Source organism: Myotis myotis, unplaced genomic scaffold, assembly GCF_014108235.1.
Source record: "Myotis myotis isolate mMyoMyo1 unplaced genomic scaffold, mMyoMyo1.p scaffold_m19_p_5, whole genome shotgun sequence".
Taxonomy (NCBI): domain Eukaryota; kingdom Metazoa; phylum Chordata; class Mammalia; order Chiroptera; family Vespertilionidae; genus Myotis; species Myotis myotis.
In genome coordinates this window covers 83,695,064-83,721,677 of record NW_023416357.1, presented here as the reverse complement: position 1 = coordinate 83,721,677, position 26,614 = coordinate 83,695,064, and the positions used below count along the sequence as shown (strand labels likewise).

The 26,614-nt window shown below is 55.0% G+C and overlaps 1 protein-coding gene across 3 annotated transcripts in view; it reads right to left on the bottom strand.

Annotated features, from left to right (window-relative positions):
* The window catches only part of GTF2IRD1 (GTF2I repeat domain containing 1), a 110,775-nt gene extending 84,543 nt beyond the window's left edge, over positions 1-26,232 (bottom strand). The window contains exon 1 of one of the 3 annotated variants that reach the window (XM_036309868.1): positions 26,102-26,232. The gene's annotated coding sequence lies outside the window, so the exon portion shown is untranslated. Of the gene's footprint in view, positions 1-25,808; positions 25,895-26,101 lie in introns of those variants that run through there. The other 2 variants (XM_036309867.1, XM_036309864.1) reach the window with 2 other exon arrangements.
* Between the last annotated feature and the right edge of the window lie 382 nt (positions 26,233-26,614).

The following is a 26,614-nucleotide window of genomic DNA, read 5'->3' as shown; positions in this document are numbered from 1 at the left end:
CAGAAGGGGTGCAAGAGGTTGCAGATGAACCTCTCAGCTGTGGCCATTTACAAACTCCCTTTCCCCACCCACCATCCTGGATGCTCCCTTCATCCAGGGATTCGACAGACCCCCCCTCCCCTCCTTGCCCTGCTTCCACTGCCAGCTCCTTCCTCCTCTCCCAGGCTGGAGAGCCACCCTCACGCCAGCCGACCACGGCTGCCCACCAGGGGCCCCTGGAGAGGGGCCTCGCCCTCCCGCTTGGAGGCTGCCATCCTGTTTATGAGCAATCTGACATCCATGCCCTCCAACCAGGGAGCGCGGCTGGTGAGGGGGAATGAAGAAACCGAGGGCACAGAAACCAAGTTCCAGAGGCAGGACATTCCTGCTCAAAGTGAGTGACCACGTCAGGATGGACTTGGGACGTAGGACCCACCCCTAATTCAGAGGAGTGCGGCTGATGGCGGGACCCCAGGTGCAGCGACAGGCCAGCTCAGACGGGGGGACCTGAGGCAGGGTTTGCACATTTGATGGCCCATGGCCCGGGTGCCGGACCCTCACACCAGGAGCCCAGGGACTCAGAGACGCACACAGGAACACTCAAAGGGCCGGAGAGCCAAAAAGCAAGCGCCGTGGAAGTGGGCACAGCTACCACCCTCTCCGAGGGGGGCTCTGCAGAGGGGAGGCAGGGAAGGAGCAGCAGGGCTGTTTCCTCAGCTCCCAGGACTGGGGTACAGTTAACTCTCAAACCACTCTCATGTTACAGAGAAGATTTGGAGGCTCAGGCACCCCGACCAAAGGCCTCAGAGCCAGGATGTGGCAAAGCTGGGACCTGAACCCAGATCTTGCCGACTAAACCTGGGCTCCTTTCACCCTACGACAAAGCCTTCAGCCCACTTTCCTCTGAAACACCCCAGATCAGTGGGCGTGGCCAGCTGGAGTGAGAAGGGACCCCATAGCAGGTGAAGGCAAGGAGACACCCAGAAGGGTCTTTCTCCTCCCTGGGCCTGTAGGAAGAGGGCTTGTCCCCAGAGCCCAGGGATCCCTAGCCAGTGGTCCAACTGGGAACCCAGACCCTACCCTCACATCTCTAGGCCCCTGGACACGCCTGTCCTCTGGCTGCTGGGCCCTGGCACCTCTGGGACCTTTGTGAGAAACACTCCTCCCCTTTGCCTGGCTCACTCTTAGCTACTGTCAGGCATGGAGGTGCCTCCTATCCTGACTCTCCAGGCTGGCCTGCTGCCCCTTGGCTGGGCACCCACAGCTCCTTCTTCCCTCCTCCCCTGCATCTCTTCCTCTTCCAGGAGGCCACCTGCTCCTCTGGGCCCCCTGGGTCTGCCCAGGACCAGCCTGGAATACAGAACTAGGCCTGGAAGGGTGTCTCAGGGAGGGGCAGGTTTGGAAGAATCAGGAGACACAAAGAAGGTAGGGAGGGAGGAAGGGGGCACCCTGGACAGAGAGGATAGCACAGGCTGAGGCATGAGCAAGCATGTGGCGTGAGGTCCTCACTGAGGCTGGAGGGGAGCTGGTGCAGACCCCTGAAGCGCTTTAGACACAGACCAGGTCCAATTCCAGGACTGTCCAGTAGGAAACACCTGCACTGTCCCACCTGTGGCCCCAGAGTTTGGGCCCGCATTTCAGAAGGTCCTGCCCAGCCTTCCTCTGCGGGGCAGGCAGCCTGTAAGCCTGAGAGGACACGCCCCGTGGGAGCCCACATCTCTCCAGGCCATCTTCTGGCAACTCAGGCCCCCAGAATCATCTGGGCAAGCACCCCCCGTTTCGGGCCCTGGAGGCCTGTTCGCTGGTGTGTCTCCCTTAGTGGCTTTAAATATGATAGCAAACTCTGACTCTTCTCCCATCAATTCCCTGAGGAAGGTGACGCACAATTCCCTGCCAGGGTTCATGTCCCAGCATCAAGAAGGGTTCAGGAATCTGGAAAAGGCGCTGTGCGTAGATGACAGAGACTAATAAAGAGTCCGGAGATGAGATATAATTTTGAAAGGCATTGGGGGTCAGAGGACCTTCAGCTAAAGGAACTGAAGACTCCCTCCTTGTCTAGGACCCTTGCTTTTATTAACACAATTTGTCCTAAGGCAAGGTGGAGATAATACACTTCAAAGGGTAAGGTTTCAAAGGGTAGAGTCCATTGTCAGAATGGGGGAATAGCCTAAGGCTGTTCAGGTGTTTGGCCAGTAGGAGGCAATAACAAGTAGATTAAGATGCCCTTTAACTGTCTGGCAGCTACAATCAGTTTCCTATTCAGGTTTGGGGAAATGCCTTTAGCCATTCCCAACAGGTGACTACATGTGTGACTCAACCCTGTTGAGTCCCCAAGTTTCATCAACCGTTTGATGAAACTCTTAAAATTATGAAATGCTGGAATTGGTCTACGGCAATTCCCCTCCTCTTGAACATGGGCCTTCAATAACTCACTTCTAACCAACAGAGCGCTCCGAAGTGCCACCACGTGACCTCTAAGGCCAGGTCCCGAAAGGCACTCGGCTCCTACCTCTGTGTGAGACACACCCCACTGGAACTCTGAGCCAACACGGCTTCAGCATGACAGCACCATGCTGAAGAGGCTGAGGGGATCTGGACATGCCTGAGCAGACCCAGCTCTTCCCCAGACCAGGCAGCAGACCAGTAAGGAAGTCTCTGAGATGACCCTAGCCCCAGCCATCTTTTGACTACAACTGTAGGAGAAACCTTGAAAAAGAACCACGAGGCTAAGTCCAGTCAAGCCCCAACTGTGGGAGATTAAATGGGAAATGACCTTGCTAAGTTTGGGGCTACTTGTTACACGGTGATAGTTAACTGATATACCCTGAGGATAGGCCAGGCAGATGCAGGTACACCCCCAAGGGGCAGCTGCTTAGGGGCACGGATAGAGCTTGGATACATTTGAGGTATCCACAGGCATATGCACAGTGTGGGGAAGAGCTGAGATGGGAAGGGAAGGGGTGAGTCAGCTGGGAATCTCCACTTGCCCTCCTTTTCCTAGTTGGCATATACTATGGGAGAGCCTGCCTATAAGAATGGCCACTCAAGTTTGCCCTTAGGGACTCATGACAGGCTCAGAAATGGTCCCCAAAAGAAATGCATGCCCTAATCCCTGGAGCCTGAAATTTCATCTTGTAGGAAAAAAATCACTTCTGCAGATGTGATTACATAATGGCCTTGCGACTGGAAGATTACCTATTATCCAGGGGGGCCCTAAGCGCCACCACATACATCCTTACACAGGCATACAAAAGAGGAGGCCGCGTGAAGACGGAGCAGAGAGAGATCTGAAGATGCCGACCTGGAAAACTGGGGCAATGCAGCCACCAGCCAAAGAACGCTGGCAGGCACCAGACACTGGAAGAGGCGAGGGACTGATTCTCCCGGAGCCTCTCATGGGAGCACGGCCCTGCCGACACCGTGATTTTGACTGAGCGGTACTGACTTTGTTCTGGTCTCCAGAACCGTGAGAGAATAAGTTTTGGATGCTTTAAGGCAATCTGTCACAGCAGCCCCAGGAAATGAGTCCAGGACCCCTTCACTCCCCACTCACAAAGCTGGGTCCATACCCTCAACTCCTGGGCACGTAGTCCTCAGCTCAGACCTCTGCAAAGCCCAGGCCTGGGTGTGCCGGAAAGTTCTCCAATCCCTTTCTCATTGGGAACCCCAGACCACTGGAAAGAGCTGGAATTTTCCGAATGCCAGGGGAACACCTCTGACTCAAGTCTCACTGCCCTGTGTACCAGCTGGGTGCTGGAGCTGGTGAAAAAATACACTCAACCATGCAAAAGGCAAGCGTACACACCACCCAAACACAGCCCCCGCACCATCCGCTGCCATATGCTTGTGTTTCTTGAAAAAGAAGCTTGAGAGAACAAACAAAAAGAAATCTCTCCTCTTGGGGGCAGAGCAGGGGCATCCCTCCTCCCCAGGAGCCCCACCCCCACCAGACACCCCATCTCTGTCCTAAGGCCCCTCAGTGGGGATGGAATTGCCTGGGCCCTTAATCCTTGCCCCCTCCTCACTGTCCACCCATCGTTGCAGCTGGCAGAGAACGAAACAGACCACAGCCCCGACTTGCTCTCCTGTCTGCTCAGGCAGGCTCCGCAGGGCAGCTTGAGGGGGGTCTTACCTGAGCCACATGCAATGGATGGTGATCTAGACTTGTGGTCAAGACACGTGAGTCCCAATCCCCATTCTGACCCCAAGTCCTTCCCCCGTCCCTGTTCACAGAGCCCCCTGTGGCCTCATTTAAATCCAGGTGCATGGGGCAGCTTGACTCTCTAAGGCAGTGGTTCTCAACCTTCCTAATGCCGCGACCCTTTAATACAGTTCCTCATGTTGTGGTGACCCCCAACCATAAAATTATTTTCATTGCTACTTCATAACTGTAATTTTGCTACTGTTATGAATTGTAATGTAAATATCTGATATGCAGGATGTATTTTCATTGTTACAGATTGAACATAATTAAAGCATAGTGATTAATCACAAGAACAATATGTAATTATATATGTGTTTTCCGGTGGTCTTAGGCGACCCCTGTGAAAGGGTCGTTCGACCCCCAGGTTGAGAACCGCTGGATTAAGGAGAAGCAGGTAACCCTGTTCTGGCCACTGGGACACAAGGGGCTTCTAGGAAAGGTGTCCACACCCCATTACACCCCATTTGGTGATCTACCCACAGCAAGAGCCTAGGAGTTGGTAACAGATGCCGTCACTGGTTCACTCAACCCCCATTCGACCCTCTCCTCCCCTACCCACTGAGCAATCCCTCCCACCCCTTTAGGTCGGGATGACCAAAGCCACTGCCTAGGAGGGAAGAGCCAGGGAACAGAGATGCCAGCCCCTGTGATGTCCCTGAGCAGCTGCCCCAGGGCTGGACTGCCCGCCTCCAGGCTTCTCTTTACAGAAAACCAATGCCTCACTTTTTCAGTTTCTGCTTAACAGGTTACTTACAATCAAACACTTTCCTAATGGCAACAGATTCCACAGCAGGCATGTTCCATTCAGGTTCACTTTACTACAGTTTATGTCTTTCAATCCCTTCTGAAATAAAGTGGGGCATAAATAAATGAAAACAAATCAATCCACCAACCTTTTAAAAGGCCTGGTGCTGGGCACCATTCAAGGAGAGAAAAGCCCCGCCTCCCCAGGAACCAGTTTGATGAGTAGGTTACTTAATCTCCCCGAACTCTGCTTTCCTCACCTGTAAAATGGGGCAAATCAGACCCACCTCACGGCACGGTTGGGGGGATTAAATGTTAGCTGAAGTGGAATCTATACTTAAAGACCTCAGTCTCCAAGACTCTCCTGATGAATATCACTGTCCCTCAATTCTCACCATTGAGGAAAGTTTGTCCAAGCCCCCACCTGCTTCCTCGTGGCGGTGCATCTGGAGGTACAGAGGACATGCGGTTGAAATTCCCTCTGCCATGCTCCCACTCTTTCCTCGATCCTAAGCCCCACCCCCCACTCCCCCACCCCCCCACCCAGTTCCTGGCCCACAGACAATCAGAGGCATTAGAAGGCGGTGGACTCCCATCCTGCCCCTGGCACGAATCCCAGGTCAGAAATCTCAGCAGGAATTGGGATGGATAGACCCAAGCACTGGATAAGGGGTTAAAAGAGGTGACTTCTCAGATCCACTCCAGGTTTGATATATTAAAAAATATATTTTTATTGATTTCAGAGAGGAAGGAAGAAGGAGTGAGAGAGAGAAACATCAATGATGAGAGAGAATCATTGATCGGCTGCCTCCTGCACACCCCCTACTGAGGATCAGGATCAAGCCTGCAACCCGGGAATGTGCCCTGACCTGGGAATCGCACCATGACCTCCTGGTTCATAGGTCGACGCTCAACCACTGAGCTACACCAGCTGGGCAGGTTTGAGATCTGATATTAAAGTGATGTTGATAATAAAATAATAAACCCCAAAATGATATTGTACACCCATGTTCATAGAAGCATTATTTGTTAAGAGCCAAAAGGTGGGAACGACTCATGTCAATCCACAGATGAGTGGATAAAGAAAATGTTGTATACATGCACAATGGAATATTATTTCAGCTTTAAAAAGGAAGAAAATTCTGTAATATGCTGCAACTGGAATGAACCTTGAGAACATCATGCTAAGTGAAATAAGCCAGTCACAAGAGGGCAGACACTGTATGACTCCCCTCATATGAGGTACACAGAGTAGTCAAATTCCCAGAGACAGAAAGCAGAACAGAGGTTGCCAGGGGCTGCAAAAAGGGGGGAATACGGAGACAGTGTGTAATTCGCGGTTTCAGTTTGGGAAAATGAAAACCCTTCTGGGGACTGGTTTCACAACAACGTGCATATACCTAACTGTCATATACTACCGAACTGTCTGCTTAAAGATGATGAAGACGGTAAATTTAAAAATAATAACAGCAGCAGCTGCTACCATTTACCGAGAGCTATCAAGTGGCACCTGTTACACCGGGCCTGGCGATGCATGTCACCTCGTCCATCACCGACTCCATGACTGGCTTCTGAAGTCCCACACGGAGTCCAGGTGCATTCACACCGAGCTGGTAGAGGTTACAGGGATACAGGCTTTAGCTCAACCCAGGGAAACACTTCCCATGGAGGGCTGTCCAGTCCTTTATGTAAAGCCCCACTCTGGCTCCTGGTGGACGGGCAGGGGCTGCCTCACAGGCACTGGGTCCTCTGTCCCTGGCGGTTTTCAAAGTGGAAGTAGGCCACGTATTAAGCCCATGCTTTTCAAGGAGACTGACTACCTGCAAGGATCCTTCCACCTGTCATATGACCTGGGGGTAGCATGGACAGAGGTCAAGGGCAGTGCGGTTTGCTTTATGGAGAAAGGGAGGCAAGCTGATAAATAGCATTGCAAGAGCAAACTCCCGCCACGTTAGACTATCAACCCTTAGTGCTCTTTAGTTATACACTTAGCGTCATGGGATTCAGAGCTGCATGGGCCCCACCTCCAGGTGCGTCTGGGAAAACCGAGGCCCAGGGTGGGGAGGGCTGCCGCCCAGGCCGGCTCCCCCAGCGCAGGTTCACGCCACAGCACAGCGTGCTCCTCCGTGTGCGTCACTGCTGTGCTGGGCACAGGTGCTTTCCTATTCTCCAGAGCAGGTCCTTTGAGGGAACAAACTTTCATTTCTTTAAAAACGGGCAATTACTCCGATGGCATTCTGTGCCCACGTGTTTGCTTTCACTGCATTCTGAATCCCTGGTGCCTGATGTGTTGAAAAAGACATCAGACACGTAAACAAACCACACCTCGTGTGTGCAACACCCGGTGGAGTCTCTCAGTCTGATGAGAGAATCACAGCACAAGAGGTCACGCTGTAGGACTCAATCTGCACGGTATATGGTCCGAAACAGGCTGACCTCGGACGTTAGAGGTCAGGATGGTGGTCTTGTTGGGGGTCAAAGGGCAGATTAGCACGAGGCATGAAAGGGGCTCTGGGGGGCTGGGAATATTCTTTCTTTAAAAAATCCTTATCCAAGGATATGTTTATTGATTTAAGAGAGGAAGGCAGAGAGAGAGAGAGAAAGAGAGAAAAAACATCAATGTGAGAGAGAAACACCAATCTGTTGCCTCCCACACATGTTCTGACCGGGAATGGAACCCACAACCTAGATATGTGGCTTGGCCGGGAATGGAACCCACAGCCTAACCTTGTGGGGTATGAGACGACACCTGAAACAACAGAGTCACCCGGCCAGGGCAGGAATATTCTGCTCTTAATCTGGGTGCTGGTTACCTGGGTGATTTGGCTTCTAAAATTTATTAGCTGTTGACGTACAATAAACAGCATTTTTCCCTCAATAAAGTGTTAAGAAGACAGCAGGGATTGGGATTCCCCAGTTAGGCAACAAACAGGCAAGTTGCTTTGACACGTCTCTAGAGTTTTAACCGAGTCCCTACCCTGTGACCCAGCACTTCTTTCAATTTATCCTGAGAAAATCCTCTGAAACAAACATGAACTTGTGAAGGCATTTCATCAAAGCGGGTCACACACGTGTAAATACAACTGCACACACACAAAAAGGAACAGCAGACACTCCAAGTACCCTGGCGGGGGTGTGTGTGGCTGAAACCAGCGCTGTGCAGACTGACCTCAGGTACACACGGGAGAGCCTGGGATGCCAACTCCAGACTGCTTGTCTCAGCGGGCTAGATCACCAGGGCCTTTCCTTTCCATATTGTGTAAGTTATCTGAGATAAGGAGACATCACTTTTGCAATTTGGAAAGAAATAACAGAAACCTCATTCTGAGGAAAAAATAAAAAAATAACCAACTAACCCACATAGCTGCCCCCCACCCCCACCCCCGGGCAGGAAACGGCCCCAGGCTGGGCACAGGGCAGACCCAGGGAAGCACATGCTGCTGCTGCTTCCTGGGGAAAAGGAGGGCGGCCTCCTGCCCTCTCCTTGGCGGAGCTGGGGGCCGGGCAGGTCTGTGGCCGGGCAGTGGGAAGCCCCCCTCCTTTTACTTAGTTCAGGATCCCTGAAGGCAGGGTTTTATCCCCCTCCGGTGGAGAAGGGGTTCAGGAAGGTGGGCTGTCTCCTCTCAGATCGGGCTCCCCTGGACCAGGCCAGGGCCATGCCTATGCTCTGAGCGCTGAGACAATTAAGGGAACCCTCTAGTTCAAGTTCTGCCATATCACTGCCCGCCCCGCCCCCCAAAGGAGATGGGCGGGGTGCTATTGGCAGTATGGAGTGTCCTGGCTCTAGTGGGCAGACAGCTCTCCGGGGTCAGGTTTCCAGCCCTTTATTTAAAGCCCCACTCTGGCTCCTGGTGGACGGGCAGGGGCAGCCGCCGCCTGCGTGACCAGGATGAGGAATTGCAATCCTGACTCGGGCCTGCGTGCCTATGGCAACTGGCGTCGTGGCCTTGGAGACTAATCTCCAGGCGGCCAGCCAGCAGGGGCCTCTCCGGGAGGGTGATGCTCCCAGCCGAGGCCCTGGGCTGGGGAACGGGACCACCTCCTCTCCCCACTGAAGACGGGGCTCCTGGCCAGGCTCAAAACACACACGTTCCCACAGCCACAGCCCAGCCACCCTCCCTCCCACCTCACGGTCACACATGTGGAGACATGGCCACACAGACACACACCGCAACACCATCACACGTCATCCTACACAGCACGGGACAGACAGCAGGTGCTCCTGCCCTTGACAGAGTCCCAGGCTGGGGGGAGATAGGGCAATTAGGTTATGAGGAAAAAAAGGTTAAAGCACAGGGTGACACATGTTGGAGGGGTGGTGACATGGGTGTATACACAGGTTAAAAAATCATCATGCTGGACACTCCAGGCTAATGCATTTTACTGTAAGTAAATTATACGTCTGTCAAAGATATAAAAAAAATAAGTTACACGCAAAAAGCACAGGAGGACAGGTGGGAAGGTCAGGGGAGGCTCCATGGAGGAGGTGACACCCAGGCTGAGTGGACTGTGATGTCATGGGGGAGAAGTTTGCAGGGGAGGAGCAGGGCCAGGGAACTGTGCCCAAACATTGCTCATCTATAATGGGATGACTGCCCCGCCCCCTGCAGGGCCCACCTCCCTAGAAGTAAATGCTGAGCAAATGCGTCAGGCCCCGTTTGAAGGAGTGCCAAATGACTGGCTGCCCCGTGGGCTCAGGCAGGTTGGTGAATGGGGGGGGTCACCGGGTCTGGCTAGGCAAGGCTCAAATGCTCAGGGCAGGGCAGGAAGTGGTGGGCAAAGAGGCGGGCTGTCACCAGGGCTACGCCAGGGACCTCGGAAGATTATCATTCAGGGGACAAGAACGACCAAAAGGGTTGGAGCGGGGGCAAGACCGGGTCACTTTAAGGGGTTCTGGCAAGATATGACAAACTACGGGGGCAGGGAACTGGTCCTTATCAAGCTTCTGCAATAGTCTGGGCCGGAGATGGTCAGGTCTGAGGCCGATGCTGGGAGCGGACTGGAGAAGAGCAGAGCGTTATGATGGAGTGGATGATGGTGTCCCCAGTTCAGCAGGGAACAGAAGGGAGGAGGCTGTCAGATCCCTAGGGCCATCTGTAACCTGTGGGTGTCAGAGGCTGGAGGTGTGTGTGTGGTGGGGGGACGACTCTGGGCAGCTGAGGACTAGGGAGAGTTGAAGAGTCAGGGGAGGGAAGGATGAGTCCTGGAGATGGGAGACCAGCGGTCAAGGAACCTAGAGGAACCCAAGGGCTGGGGAGACAGACAAGTGAGCAGGGGAGCTGTGCAGAGGCGGAGGAGTGGGAGGGGGTGGAGGCTATGGGATCTGGGGGAGAAAGGAGGTAGAGAAGGAAGTGGGGTATAGAGGGCTCACAAAGGCTTCCTTCTTTATGAGGGGGAAACACAAACCAATGGGGTGGATGGGGAGACAGTCTCTCAGCGGGAGGCCGGCTCCCAGATGGGTCCCAAGGCCTCTGGATTCAGGACAGGCCCAAGAGCTGAGCCAAGAGCCCCTGGGCCCAGGCCCTCTGCCAGGACAACGAAGGGTCCCCACGGATAGCTCATTCCACCGGTGAGGTGTGTGCGGGACGGCAGAGGCTGGAGCCAGAGGCCACCCTGGGCAGGTGAGGGAGGCAGTGGTCCCCCAGCCTCCATAGAGATGTGCGCACCTGGGGGCAGGGATTTGCACGGCTGTGCCCAGCACCACGTCAAGCAGTCCACACACTTGCTGGGCGGATGAACGAAGAGCTAAAGGGAACTGGAGGTCTGAAGCGGGGGAGGTGCAAAACGCGTAGCCAACCATGACGTCCTTGGCATCAAGGCCCTCCCTGGCACTTCCAAGTCCACCACACCCACATCTGGCCAGCCTGAGGAGGGGGAAGCACCTGGGTGTTGGGGTCAACCAAAGCTGGGTCTGTCCCCACCTGGCTGTCAGCAGCTGGTGGCTCCCACGGAGGCACATGAACTCTCTGTGCCTCAGTTTCCTCATGGGTAAAATGGTGCCACCAACTCTGCTGCTGGGCTGTGAAGAGCCCTGGGGCTCACGCGTGAAGCGTCTGGCACGGGGCCTGGAGGTCATGAGCGCCCTTTAAAGCAATGGCAGCGATGACTGCTTGGCGCTGACATCACCTGCTGAGCTTCCGTCCTCCCCAGTGAGCTCACTGCGTCTCCTCAACTCCAGTGTCCTGGCTGGCAGCACAATGACACTGCTGTTCGCCCACATGCGGGGGACCTGGGTGGGAAATGCAGGCCTGGCATTCAGCTGGGCGCAGGGGACCCTGGCACCCCCTGCACCCCCCAGTTCTGGGTGATCCTCAGCAGCTCACCAGCACAGTGTAAATATGTGCTGATTCTTAAGCATCTGCAGTGCTTGGGGGCTGGGTGTCAGGAGATGGTAGGAAGCAGCCAGCGCTGGGGTGGTGCCAGGCCCTGGGGTGATCGTGTCCCCAGAGAGCCCCCTTGCCAGGCGGAAACAGGCCTCAGAAGGATGAGCAATGTAGATGAGGTAGCATCAGGCCCTTTCTTGTCAGGAAGAGGCTGGGCAGAGCAGGGCTCGTCCCTCGTGGGTGATCTAATCCTGGCAACCGGGCCCGAGCTGGCCTGCTCCCTGTCCTCCTGCGGGCTTCTACGCAACCCAGTGCCCACCTCTGGGCAGCTAGGGGTGGGGAGCGGGGGTCCCAGGGACAGCTGTGCCCTGCTGTGGACGAGGGGTCAGGAGACCTGGCTTCTAACTCCAGGTACCACTCCACCGTCTGGGCAACGTCCCTCTCTGGGCCTGTTTCCCACTCTGTACATCAGAACCTGGGCTAGAAGTTCTGTGAGGGTGTTCCCCTTGCCAGAGGGTGAGGGGCTCCACGCAGGGGCCAGGCTTCCCCTCCGGGGGCACAGTGCGGTCCGAAGCGGGCTTCCTAGAGGCATCGTGGGTGCTGACAGCCAGAAGGGACCCTAAAGGCATGGAGCTGTCATTCTGAGCCAAAAGTGGGGCTACGCTGCCAAGATCATGGGCCCTCAGGGATGTTGGGGTGGGTTACGGAGACAGCAGGGGGAATTCCAGGAGCTGCTAGCCCTCCAAGCAGGCCCCAGGTCCAGGCTGCCCAGTCTGTCCTCCTCACGTGCAGCAGCGGACATGGAGCCAAGAAACGGGAACAAGTTTTCATGCCCCAAAAGGACGCCCCTTTGAAGCTGGGGAGAGAACGACACTGCTCTTCCAGAGTTCTGTCCCTCAGAGGTGCAGGGCAGTGGGGAGGGGTCGCAGGCCCTGCCCCTGGCATCCTCATGCCCCCCCCCATGGGCTCTGAGGACCAGCTTACAGAGTGAGAACCCTCCTCACGGGGCCGTAGCTCCAAACCGGCTCCCCAAGGTGGTGGGCAGCAGTGAGCACTTGGACACAAGCCAGCTCCAACACCGGGCCTGCCCCCTCCCACACCCATTCTCACTGAAGTCTCAAGAGCTCTTGGCAACAGCATGACTGTGGACGCAGCCCACACGGGCAGTGACTCAACACCAACACCAGAATAAACCTGGGGCCTGCATCACCGAGCCTGGGTTCACCCCTCCTAGGGGGTCACCGCCCAAGACACCCATCGGCCCCATCCTGGTCTTCTTAGGTACTTCCTACAGTGAGGGTATCAGTCCCTGAGGACTGTGCCTGCTGGGATGTAGCCGGACAGTAACGAGGTGGTAGGGATACCCAAGGTTACAGCATGGGTTCCCCAGGGCCGACATCTGTGCCCCTTCTCTCCTGCCTGCCCCAGGGGGCCATTGGCCATTCCAGACTCAGCACCTGCCCCCTCCTGCCTCCAGGCAGCATCTGAGCACCCCATCCCACTGTGAACGCTCAGCTCATTCGGGGTTTTGGAGGCCCCGCCACGCTCACTTCCCTACTTTTCCCATCTACCAGCTGACTGTCATGATGCTCCTGAGGGGGGCAGACAGGGGAGGCTCAGTGGCACCTGCAGGAGGGCAAGGAGACATGGATCAAGAGTCAGGCGGTGTGGCTTTTGGATCTCGATTCTTTTAACTCCGGAACCTTAGTCAGGTGTCTTCCCAGCCCTGGGCCTCAGTTTCCCCATTTGAGAAGGAAGAGGTCAGCCCATTCTGAGGTTCCTTCCAGATCTAATAGTTCATGGCCCCAAATCACATGGCACACCCCCTCCAGGAGGCTCAGGAACAGGGGAGGGAGAAGGGTGTCTGAGGAAGGTGGCAGGAGGCCCCGCAGTAGCTCTTGGCCCCAGCCCTAAGCATAGGTCACGTTAGCCATCGCCAAAGACAGACCCAAACTCAACGGTTACATTTAAAAGGGAAGGTGGCACCAACGAGAACAAGTGGAACAGTTAACCCTACATGGGGTTAATTTGGGAAGGCTGGTCCCCAAACCAGGTGTACTATTCATCCACGCAATTCACTTACTGGTGTACAGTTCTCTCAGTTTTACAGAGAAGGCAAAACTGTGAAAGGAGAAGGCTGCGACCCATCAGCACCCCAAACGCCACTGTGACCCTAGTCAACCAACCCACCCCTACCCCTAAGCAAGCCCTGATCTGCTCTGCTCCTACAGTTCTACATTTTCCAAAATGTCACATAAATGCAACCGTACAGGATGTAGCCTTCGGGTCTGTGCCTTCCACTCAGTTTAATGCTTCTGTGATCCTCTGTGTTGTTTGTATCGAGTTCACTCACTGTCACTGCCGACTAGCATCCCAGGGCGTGGATGTACCAGGGCGTGTTTATCCACGCACATTTAGACTGTTTCCAGCTTGGAAAATTATGAATAAAGCCACTATAGATACTTCTATTCAGGTTTTGATTGGAATATAAGTTTTCATTTCTCTTGGGTAAATATCTAGAAAGGGAATAGCTGGGTGATATGGTAAGTGCACATTAAACATATATATGTGTTAAATATATTTTGTTTTATATATATATATATATATATATATATATATATATTTTTTTTTTTTTTTTTTTTTTTTTTACTGATTTCAGAAAGCAAGGGAGAGGGAGAGAGACAGAAACATCAATGATGAGAGAGAATCACTGATTGGCTGCCTCCTGCCCCCCGCCCCCGACTAGGGATGGAGCCTGCAACCACAGGCATGTGCCCTTGACCGGAATTGAACCAGGGACCCTAAAGTCTGCAGGCCGACGCTCCATCCCTGAGCCAAACCAGCCAGGGCACGTTTTACCTTATAAAATGATGCCAACATAGAGACACCATTAGTGGTTGCCAGGGGGCTGGGCGTGGCGGGAGAATGGGGATGCCTGTTAATGGGTATGGGGTTTCTTCTGCGGTGATAAAAGAACTTTCTGGAATTAGACAGTGGTGATGATTGTACAACTTTGTGAATACACTAAAACCAGTGAATACGTTAAAATGGTGAATGTTGTGGTGTGATTATATGTCAATGAAATAAATAAATAATTTCCAAGCTCCTCTCCAAAAATGGCCATACCATGTCACACTTCACCAGCAAGTGTATGAGAGCCCAGGGCCAGGCCAGCGTTAAAGGTGAGAAGTCCCAGCTCATTCTGGGTTGGGAAGCAGGAAGGAGCAAAGGCCCTGAGGCAGGACTACAGCCTTCCCGGCCTGAGCAGAAAGGTCTCTGGGTGGGGAGGGAAGCCAGGGTGGCTGGGGAAGTGACTGACACTGCCCTCCACAAGGTGTGGCCCCGGGACCCCTGGGCAGGGGCGTCTGATGGGCGATGGTCAGTCTGAGCTGTAGCAGAGCCAGATGCCCATTGGCAGGGAGGGGTTCCTCATCCCTCTTCTTGCTCCTGGAGAAATGAAAGCATTCCCACTGCTCTAGGCTACAAAGGGCCAAGACTAGAGATCTGCTCGCCCACAAGCATCCCTGACCCCGTTCCTCTCCCAGGAGGCCAAGAAGCTGATGTCTCTATGTCCTTCCGGCTCCCTAGCAGTTAAGAGAGCTGGGCTGAACCTGTGCCATATTGGAGAAGTCCCTGAGGAGGGCGTGCATAAAGGCAAACCTGTGAGAGGAGGAGAATGCCGCCCTAACTCCTGCTCTCCATCGGAATCATGGGCGTGAGGGCTGGAGGGGAGGTAGCCATCTCAGAAGCACGAGGCACAAGCATGAAGACGAAATCCAAAATGCTAAATCAAAACCATGTGATAGCACTTCACACCTATTAGGACTGCTCTAATCAAAAAGATGGATAATACCCAGCGTTGTCAAAGATATGGAAAAACGGGAATCCTCATTCCACTGCTGGTGGGAATGTAAAATGGTGCAGCCATTTTGGAAAGTAATCTAGCATTTCCTCAAAATGTTAAATTGTCATCATGACCCATCCATTTTACTCCTAGGTATTTAGCCAAGAGAACTGACAACACAGTTCACACAAGACCCTTTACACAAGTATTACAGAAGCATTATGCACAATGCCCAAAAGGTAGAAACAACCCAAATGTTTATCAACTGAGAAGTGGATAAAAAAAAAAAAATGTGGCATATCCATTAAACAGAAAATCCTTCTGCCATAAAAAAGAATGAAATTCTGACATATGCTACCCCATGGATGAACTTCAAAAACATTAAGTTAAGTGAAAGAAGCCAGACACAATGACCACGTTATGATTCCATTTATATGAAATATCCAGCACAGGCAGGTCTGTAGGGACAGAAAGTACATCAGTGGTTGCTGGGGGAAGAGGCGAGGGGCTGGGGGTGGCCCCATGAGTCTGGAGCTCTTCTTGGGGTGATGAAAATGCCCTGATATTACATAGTGGTGAATATTGCACAACTTTGTGAATATATAAAGACACAACGAAGAATACTTTAAAGAAATTAATTTTAAAATAAACTAAAAACAAAACAGATGCCAACATGCCAGGGAGGAAAAGAACCCCTGAAGGCACCACTACGCCCCATCCAGCCTCCGACCACCTACCCACGAGCTTTTTCTTGAGGAATAAATAAACCTCTTTGTTTAAGCTTCTGCAGTCAGGTTTTCTATTACCGGGAGCCACACACACTCCTAACCGAGGGGCTCGGCCCCTCTGCCACCCAAGGAAACTAGAGGGGGCTCTGTATACCCTCTTCATGCTCTGTATACCAGGCAATACTCGTCCCAGGCTGGTGGTCAGGACTCAGCGAAACGTCAAGTTATCCAGCACGGACATGGCTGGTGGCCTCCAAAATGCCACACATACATGAGTACACACACGTGTGTCCAAATAGCTCACAGGACTATTTTGAGGCTCCACACTTGTGTTCTTTCCATGCACACCAGCTGCCCCTCAGAGCGGAAACCCCCCAAAACTGGGCTGCACCCAGCCCAGTAAACATGACACTCCCCCACCATCACCCCCACCCCCATCTCTGGATGCATGAGTCACAGCCAGGCCAGCAGAGGCAGCCCCTGGGGACGACCGGGGCGAGTCAGCAGGAGTTGTTATAGAAGGATAGAGAAGCCCCTCACTCCCCCCAAAGCCCCACCCAAATCCCCAACACTTGGCTCACTTCTAATTCATGTCATAAAGTTTGTACTAGACGCCTTTTGTGCCAGGCTGGGTGCTAGGGGCTGGCAATGTGGAGGGAAAGCGTGGCCCCGACCCACTGGAAGGTGACAGATAAGTATGCGATGAGGGCTACGTCAGAGACATTCAGGGGGTTGTAGGGCCACAGAAGAGGGGCCCCCAACACAGAATTAGAAGGGGCATCAGGGAAGACTTCTGGGAAGAAGTGACATCCAAGATGAGACCTGCACATGAGAATTAGTGAAAAGAACAGGGAGCATTAAAACGTGTTGTAGGGAGAAACAACAGTACTTTGGAGAGCACAGCATGTTCTAGAAACCAAGGGAAACTCATCACGGCTGGCACAGAAACAGGCAGGGCCTGGTCACGCCCAGCCTGGGAGAGTGGCAACCAGACGAAGGTCCTCACCTGGACCCGACACAACACCCCAAGCTGGTCCCTGGGGGACGCCTTGCCACCTCCAGAGTGAAATGCTCACCCTGCTACACCGCCACCCCCTCAACCCCCAGGATGCCCACCCCTGCTTACTCCTGGGTCCAAATCCCACCGTCTTCCAGGGCCAAGCAAAAAGTCACCTCCTGCAGGCTGCCCTGAGAGTGGGTTTGTCTCACCTACACGGAGGGCAGGCTCTCCAAAAACCAGGCGCAGGGTCCACACCTCTGGGTAGCCCCAGCCTCTCATAATGACGCCTGATTACACTCCAGGGGGCCGAGGGGTGGACAGGCCAAGGGCGCTAACCAGTTCTACCCTTGGGGCTGCCCCAGCTTGCAGAAGCAGAAACGGAGGCACAGCCTACCATGCTCTCTGGGCAGATGGTGCTCCCCACAGGGGCAGGTGCTAGGAGAGCATGGGAAATGACAGTGTCCAGTTCCCCTCTGGGGTCATCATGTGACAAGTTGAGGAAAACGCTCGTGGACGAAAAAGGGGTCCCATGGAAAGTAACCTCACAGGTGATCTGACCATACATTCCTCACTGGGCAGGTCATGGTGGCTCATGGCACTTAACTTCTTTAGTGAAAGGCTTATCTCTGCCTTAAGCAAGCCCTGGCCATTGTTTCTGTGCATCTAGGTTAACACATCTCTGAAATGCCCCCTTTCTGCCCCCCTTCTAAAGGGGACCACCCTCAAGCAAACACATAATCTCATTAACTATCCTGGAATCCAATCCCCATCTTTCTTTCTTTCTCCCACCCTCCTGTAATCTTCCGTATGTTCCTTCCTTAATATCAAATGCATAAAAGAAACTGCAAACTGTTATTCTCCAGAGCATTTGAGATCTTGCTCCCTGGCATATGTTATCAGTTTGGCTCAAATAATGCTCATAAAAATTCTTTACAGGTTTGGCGGTTCCTTACGTTGACATCCTCTTAACTGAAATGTCGACCGGCTTCCCCCGCATCCCCCCCAACTGAATGTGCTGATCCTCCCAGGAACCCTGCTATGTTGGAATAACCATCCTCATTTGTCCAAATGAAGCTCAAAAAGGTGAAGTCACTTGCCTGAGGCCATACAGCAGGTCGCTGGTAGAACTGAGACTTGAACCCTTGTCTGTCTGGCTTCAAAGGTCCTGGTGGTTCCATGTCACCCTACTGCGAAGAGGGGAAGCCCTCAGGCAGCCAAAGGAACCCCCAAGGAAGGGCACTGGCTTCCTACCCAGGGCAACCAAGAGCATCTCTCTATCTACCACGTGCTGAGAGCGAGCACGGTGTCTCGGGGAGCAGCTGGCCCTGGGCGGGGATGGCCCAGGATCAGAGGGAGGATGTGGTTAGCCCACCTGCCCTGAGCCAGGGAACAGGACAACCACCTCCTTCCCAAACGCCCTATCTCTCCCAGCCTGGGCCTCTCTGCTGAAAGCGGCCACACCTGAAAAACCAGCTCCCGGATAAACATGAGAGACACCAGACTGGCCCAGTCACAAGACCCCCTTGGAGCCCGCCAGGACCACCCTGGAGCTGGTGGGTGTTGGAGCAGGGGTCCTGCCTGCTCAGGGCACCACCCAGGAGCACCCGAGGGCCCTTCTGCACAGGGCTCGCCTGCCACAATCTTCCTAGGCTCCCCACCGAGCACAGCCATGGACTGGACTGAGGTGCCTGTCTTCGAGGACACGGGTGGGGGGTGGGGAGCAGGGGGGAGGTGCTGGGAGCAGCCCAGCTCATCAGGAAAAGCCACTAACTCACACACACACACACACACACACACACACACACACACACACACAAAGAGTTAAAACACCCGAAATCTCTTAAGACACCCACACAGGCCTGGTTATCACCAGGGAGCTTCCTTTTCTTAGGAAGCCACGAGCCCTAGAAGACCAACAACCTCTCTTGGGCCCTTCCTTCGCGCAGGCACTGCTGTTCAAGGCGTCCACCCACCCGGGAGCCCCACAGGGTACTGTGGCCTCCATTTTCTAGATAGTCAAACTGAGGCTCAGCCGGTTGGGCAGCCATACAAGTCACACACAGCGGGGAGGCGGCAGAGCTGGGATCCACTGGCCTAGAAGCTTCTGTGACCAACCGAAATCTCGGTGCTGCTCAAACTTTGAGGAGCGAGGGCCCACCAAACATTTTTGTCAATAACATTTTATTTAGAGCCCTAACAGATAGCTCGGATAAAACTGGCCCTCCTCTGCCTCAAAGAGGGGCACAGGGAGCCGGAGGCACACATGCCCCGCCTCCTCTCCCCGGTGGCGGTCCCCCCCCCCCGCCCCCCCCCCCCCGCCCCTCCAGGGCTCTAGGAATTCCACCAGCTTGAGTTACCCCCGCTGAGCCGCACGCTGCTCCTGCACACCAGATGCTCTGGGTCTCCCATTTACAGATGACCAAACCGAAGCACAGAGACGGGAAGTCGCTCCCCCGAGGTCACGCAGCCCTGCTGTTTGACCCTACATCATGCTCACAACTGTTCTTCCCGACCCCCAGAAGCCCTGCCCTGGTTGCAGGAAAACACAGAATTTCTACCCCAAGCTAACAAGCTACAGGAGTAGAGACCAGAGACACATGGCTAGGGACCCCCAGCCTCCTCGAGGAGTGGGGTGCAGAGGTGGGTGAGACACCCCGGGGCTCAGACGGCTCCCTTCCCGTGGCCCGCCCCAGAGCATCGATTGTCTCAGGAGCCCACCTGCTTGGCAGAGGACCCAGCCCCGAGGGCAGCGCAGGCAGGTGTAATTTCATCCGGGACTCACTGTATGTGTGAGTCACCAGAACCGGAGGATGAAATTCCAGCTCTGCGGACCGAGGCATGCAGCTCTCCTGGCTCGGGTCAGCTCTCAGAGCGGGTGGGGATGGGGTGCAGGCAGCAACTTTGTGAAAATGAGAAAAAGGCACCCTTCCCCTGGGTGGTCCTGAGCAGAACAGGGCTTTGGCAAGCCAGGTGTGCTGCATCCACACTGCGTGGGGGACCCACACAATGGAATACTACTCAGCAACCAAAAGGAAGCAGCTCCTGATATAAAGGGAGAGATGCAATATGCCCAGTGAACAAAGCCAGACAGGCTGCAGACTGTGTGATCGCATTTACTGGTATATGACTATGTGACACCCTGGAAGATGCTATACAGACAGAACACAGACCAGTGGTTGTCGGGGACTGGGAACAACAGAGAGGGTTGGCTACAAATGGGCTTGAGGGTTTGGGGAGCAGGAATGTTCTAGGTCTTGACAGGGGCTGGACTATGTGAGTGTGTGCATTGGTCAAACTCCTTGGATGGACTACTTAAGAAGTGGGCATTTCACTGGCTGTCCATCATCCCTCAACAACATATACATTTTGTAGGTGAGCCCCTCCTACCTGCTGGTCTGCAGCGGGATGCCAGAACCTGGCACCCCGAAGATCTGGCACCTGTGCAAGTTTCTCACTGGCTGGTGCATTAACAGGCAGGTGGATAGATGGACAAAGACCTCCCAACCCTTTATGGTGGTTCTGAAAGTAGCCAAAAATGTACCTTGAGTCTCCACTAGACCTCAGCCAGCAAACAGGCCTGGCCCTGTCCCAGCCTCCAGGAGAGCAGCAGCCCAAAGGGTCTCCTCCAGCGATGGGCCCAGGAAGGACAAGGGCCCAGCTGCTCTAGCTTAGAGCTCACCGTCCCCCCACCCCTCAACCACAGCCTGGCTGTGCGTCTGTAAGAGGCCCAGGACTCCAGCCCTCAAGCTGGGATCACTCACCTCTGACTTCCTAGCCTGTTTCCACTCCGGATCTGCACAGGGGTGACCCATATACCCACTAGCGGCTGTGAAATCCCCACCATGGGACACCAAGTTCACCAAACCACAGCACCACCTTGGGGTTCAGGCAGAACGGGGGGTGGGGGGAGGGGGGTGGGGATCATTTCCATGTTACATATGAGCATACGCCTGTACTAGAGAGGAGGGAACATGGCCACGACACCCCGCCCTGCCTCACTTCCTGACCACGCTCCCCACCACATTCTAGGGTTCTCAGCGTAGCACAGGTGCTGAGGGGTGGGGGTCCTGCCTCGATGGCAGCATGGCGGGGGAAGGGGGTAGGGGCGGTGAGCAGCAATTCCCAGCATCCAAAGGGGCAGCCCCTCAAACCTTCCCCTACCAGGGGCTCCAGAGTCAGGATCTCCAAACCTTGAAGGCGGGCATCGGAGAAACCACCTCCCAGTACTCAGGCCTCGCTCTGCAAATCTTGTCTGTAAATCCCAACTTGGTGTCTGATAGGGTGTTCCTGGCAACTTCTCTCCTCCCAACATCTCTTCATGCGCCGTATGGACCACAATGGCGCAGAAGACAAAACCAGGGCTGCCCAGACTGGGGACCCTGAGCACCCACACCTTTAGGCCTAACAGGAGATCTGGGCCACAGGCCCGAGAATGCCTGACCCAGGAAATTAGAATCAAAGCTGCTCAATTCAAACTCACTCCAGACCATCCCCAAAGTCTTGGCCCCAACTCCAGGCCTTAGCCACACCCTGAGCTCCTCCCTAGCCCCCAACAGTCTCGGTGCCCAAAGGCTGAAGCTGTAGGGTTGCCAGGTAACACAAGACCCTAGTTCAGTCTGAACTTTGGATAAACAATGAGTTTTTAGTGTAAGTTATGTTCCCAATACGGTATTATTCGTTGCTTATCTGAAATGCAAATTTAATTGGGCATCCCAACTTTTTTTTTAATCCTCTCTGTAGGACATGCTTATTGATTTTAGAGAGAGGGAGAGAAAGAAGCATCTATGTGTGAGAGAAATATCGATCCGCTGCCTCCTGCACGCACCCCGACTAGGGATCGAACCCGCAACCTTTCAGTGTTCAGGATGACACCCCAGCCAACTGAGCTACACCGGCCAGGGCGGCACCCCTATTTTTATTAGCTAAATCTGGCAACCCGAAGCAGGTGGTCCTGAAGGAGGGAGACAGGTGGGCACACAAATAACTCTGGGTCAGCCAGGCCAAGCTCTGACCCAAGAGGAAGGGTGTCTGAAAGGAGAGTTCTGCTCTTTGCCCGAGACACCCCCACCAGTCGCCCCAAGCCTGGTACGGATAAAATACAGCCTCACTAGCTCATTCAGGAAATCTAACTCATAGCACAAGTGCTCAGCCCCTGGCACTACCCTCCCCCCGGGCTCTGAGCCTCTTTGCTGTCATCACTGTAACCCACAGCACCAAGTTTGAAATGACCAAGTACTGGCCCAGTGAGCATTAGGATCACAGAGAGTCCCAGACAGACATCCCTGCAAAAGAGGAACCTTGGTGCCCAGCCAGCGAAGGGACTGGCTCCCCTTGAGACCCTCAGAAGTCTCCACACCACCAAGGGGGTGACATCTCACTGTCTTCTGACTAGGTTCACCTCCTCCTTCCCCCACACAGACCAACCCTTCCCACCACTCCACCCCAACTTATGAATTCCTGCTGGGAATTCCCTTCCAACCTCCCCAAGGTCCACGGCTCCTGGGTCCCAAGTCCCCCATCCCCCATCTCCCATCCTGAGCCCTTAGCCCTGGGTCCTGCTCTCTTTCCAGTGCTTGTGGATTAACCCTGCAGGTCTTGTTCCTGGGTACCCCATCCTCCGAGGCCTCTGCAAGCCCCATGGTGCTAGTGACACACCCTCCTAGCTTGTCTCAAAGAGCCTGTGTCCCAGGCTGCCGAGTATCAGAGAGAGAGATGCCCACGAATGGCTGAGTGGGAGGACTGAGAGAAGCAGGATGGAAGACACTTGGGGAACGAAGCCCCAGACACAGGTTCAGGGGAAGACACAGACCAGGGTAATGGGGAAAGAGGGAGCTCCTGGGAGAATGGGGAGCAGGAAGTTCAGGGAAAGAACCTGGGATTCCTACCATTGTGGGAGACCTGTCCCCGAGATAAAAAATGTAGGAGAGAGTTGCTTAGCAATGTGGGCCAAGGCTCTGGAGTAGGCCTTCATTCATGCATTCACTCACTCAAGTAGCCATTCAACAGATATTTGGGTACCAACCCTGCTGGAAGCCGGTCCACCCTTGCTGCTTGACACAGTCGCTGCAGGGAAGAAACATCTGCACAGCTTATGTTTCAAGGGACCTGGCGTATATGGCATATGTTTGCTCCCCCTCTTAGTGCTATGTGTTTTAAACAGGACCACCTCTCCGAGAAAGGTTGTTTTCGCCAGGTGAGGATTTTTCCCTGGAGTTAGGGATTAACAGGACTAAGGAAGAGACTTGTGAAGAACTTGGACTAAGATTGTTGGCAATAAAGTTGGGACTTGTTTGGCCCACATCCCCAGGGGTCTGCCCACCAGGGAAAGCACCAAAGCCTATACCCCTGGAGATCCACCAACAGGGCAATCCCAGGGAAGGCAAGCAGCGAGGCTGGGAGGACATAACCTTTACTGGGTAGGATAATTTCCTTCAGTCACTTCCTTGTAGCTTATCAGTAGCGCAGCGACCTTGGAATAGCCCTTATAATGGAACACAGAGATTAACCTAGACAAAATTAAAATCAACAGAACTAGATAGAGACAGGATTTTTGGTAAAGGTCAGATAAGAAACTATGGAAATGAAACAAGGAACTGTAGAAGGTTACCTAAAACATACCATGATGTGATTATAGAGGCATGCTTATAGAATCAAATGGTGTAAATACAGATGTAACAATAAAAAAAGAACCTGGCTATGCTGATCAACTGAACGCAGTCTCCGTGTCATTCCTTCTTCACCGACTCCATCCACACCTTTGGGAATCCCTGGACCTGCTGGGGTTGGACCCCAACAAAACCCTGGGGCACCAAGGAATCAAAAGCAAGCCTCAGTCCCTGTCCTGTTCCTAGGGCAACTGAGGAGACAGCCATGTGGGACAAAGGACAGGATGTCATGGGAACAGAGAAGTAGGTAGCACTTTGGCCAGCCCTAGGGACGTGACAGCTAGCTATGTCCTGACCAAGGAGAGGAAAAATATATCTTCTACAACTCCTGCCCTCCCCCAAACCTAGTCAGGCAGAGTCATAAAGAAATCCTCCTATCCCCCCCGCCCCCAGGGGAAGAACCTTCCAGGTAAGAGGAACAGCATGTGCAAAGGCCATTCAGGAAAACTGCAGGTTCCAATGAATGGGCCAAAGGGGCTGAGGGTGGACAGAGGAGATGAGCCAGAACTGAGAATGAAGATGGAACGGGAGATGTGTTCTGTGGTTCCAAGGTTACACTTAGGACTTGAATGCCCCAAACTGTCACCCTGAGATTCTCACCTGGAGTCTCTGACAACCGGTCCTCTACCAAACTGTGGCCACCCTGGATGCTGGGGACAGGCGAGTGGTCAGAACAGCTGCCTCCAAGACCCCTATATTCAAGTCTGCCTTCCCAGGTATATCCAAGCACCAAGCACTAACTGCCACCGTGTCAGGGGCCAGCCCAGCTCTGGGAGACTGCCTTAAGTGAACACATAAAAAGTATGTGTGACTAGCACATTGCAATAAATGTCCTCTCCTCCAGCATCTAAAGAACAGCCAGTCATCTTAAGTAGGTTAAGTGCGCGCCTACAACGCTGTCTTTAAGACCCAGTTTTGCAACCTTCAGCCCCAAGGTCTCCCACATTGAATGGATGGCTGTAGAGTTCCAACTCTTCCTCATTTCCTCCACTGGGGCCCTCTGGGACCCTCGAATCAGAGCTGAGACTTTCTAGGTCATCCTCAGAGCAGGCTCCAGAACTGGGTGTGGTCTTAAGCCTCCCACATCCCCAAAACAGGTTGGGGGTTCTGGCATCCTACTGCCTTGGTGCAGGGTCTGTGCCTCGGTCCCCAGTCCCTGTTCAGAAGAGGTTAGAATCCACCTTGCACCCTGCTGGACCCTGCAGTGGGTGGCTCATGATGGCCACCTGACTGACCCCCTCCTTGCTGCCCTGTGCCCAGCCCCTCTCAGCCAGCAGCCAGCAGCCTCCTAGCCACCGCCTCCTGCTCCGAATAGATAATCAGTGCCAGTGCCCTTTCCCAGTGGGAATGACGCTGCTGAAACAAATGGGCTACTCTGAGGCACCTCCCAAGCCCTGAGGCCCAAGGCCATGGCCAAGGAGCAGCCAGTCCTAGCCATGGGGTCACCAAATACACGGAGGAAGATGATGGTCAGTGAGAGCAACTTCTGGCCACCACTCCCTTCTGCAGTGAGCAATAAGAGGCCCCTGCAAATGCCCACTCCTCCAGAAGCTATCCGGGCCCACCTCGCTCCTTGCCGCCAGGCCCAGGCCAATCCCTGGGCAGCCCAAACCCCACATCATCCTTACCACATTCCATCCTAGGCCAGCGCTTCTCCCACATTCAGGCAGGGAAACCCCCTATAAGGTATGGTCCCTACCCCCTATAAGGTAGGCTCCTGTGTCCAGCTGCGATGGACACAGGAGCCTCCCACCCCATGTCTGGTCCTGGGAGGTGGGACACTGGGCCAGATGTCCAGAGCTTGAGCCTTCTCCAGCACTGTCAGGAGGGCAGAACTCTCAGCTCTGTGGTCCCCCTTTGCCCTGGGCCCAAGCCAGGGCATCGTCCCTTTCCCTGGCCCCAGGCAAGCCTGGAGAGCCCAGGAGAGGCATCAAGTCCATCATTCCCAGAGACTCCGGACTGGGGGTGGGCGTCAGCACCCTGTGGCCCCTCCTCGGCCTGGCCTCCCGGCCCATCTGCAGGAACTCAGCGACTGCCCACAAATGGGGCATCTCAACTGCTCCTCTGAACCCTTTGAACCCCCCCTCCCACTGCGTGTCCCCCAACCAGGGATTCAGCTGCCACCCTCAGGCCAGGCCCCTCCCCGAGACTCCAACAGGAGCCACTGTATTCGCTGTGTTGGACTCTGTCTGCGAGTGGGGGGCACCGGCCAGGGGATGGCCCAGCCCAAGCAAGGCAGAGGTGGGGGGAAGGGGCCCGCGGCCTTCCCAGCCCCCTCAGCTCCCACACAGGCGCCTGCCTCCGCGGGCAGCACAACTGACCTCATTCGCCAACTGCAGCAGCCTGCGGGCGCCCGCTGCCCGCCAGGGGAGCCCCCGACCTCCGGGAGGGCCAGGGGTGACAGCTCCGGGCTCCCAACCCCGCCCGGCAGGTGGGGGAGGCCATCCCTCCCCTCCCCCGGCCCGAATTATAATCCCAGTCACGTGCCTCCCAATGCACCTAAAAGCCGGACCCAGATTCGGTAACACCTGGAGGGGGAGGGGCGGGGGCCACCGGGGTGGGAGGAGAGGGGAGAAGGGCCGGGGCGCCCGCCCCCCGCAAAAGTTTCTCCTACCTTGGAGGATCCCCAAGCGCTCCTGCCAGCGGCGCCCCGGCCCCGGCCCGCGGCCAGGACGCAGCCTCCTGCCGCTGCCTCCTTAATTAATCCGGGAGAATGGGGGGCGGCGCGCGCGGCGGGGGCGGGCGCGGGGCGCGGGCCGGGGAGGGGGCCGCGGCGGGGGCTCTCGGCCGGCCGGGGGGCTGGCGCTCGGCGGCCCCCACCCCCGGCGCGGGCTGCGGCGGAGGGCGGGGCGCGGCGCGGGGAGCGGAGCCGAGAGCGGGAGCGCGGGGAGGCTCTTTGTTCTGTAATCCCAGTAAGATTGCCAGTCATTCGCCCCGGCCCTAATCCCAGCCCCGCGCAACACCACCCTCCATTGGCTGTCATTTACATACGGGATTAGCCCGCCCGGCCCGCCCCGCGCCCCGGCCTGGGCACCGCGGGGGGAGCGCCGCTACCCCGCCCGGCGCTCCGCGCCCCACGCGCGTGCCGCCCCAGCGCTCGCCGCCAGGGGGGCCTGCGGGAGGGGCG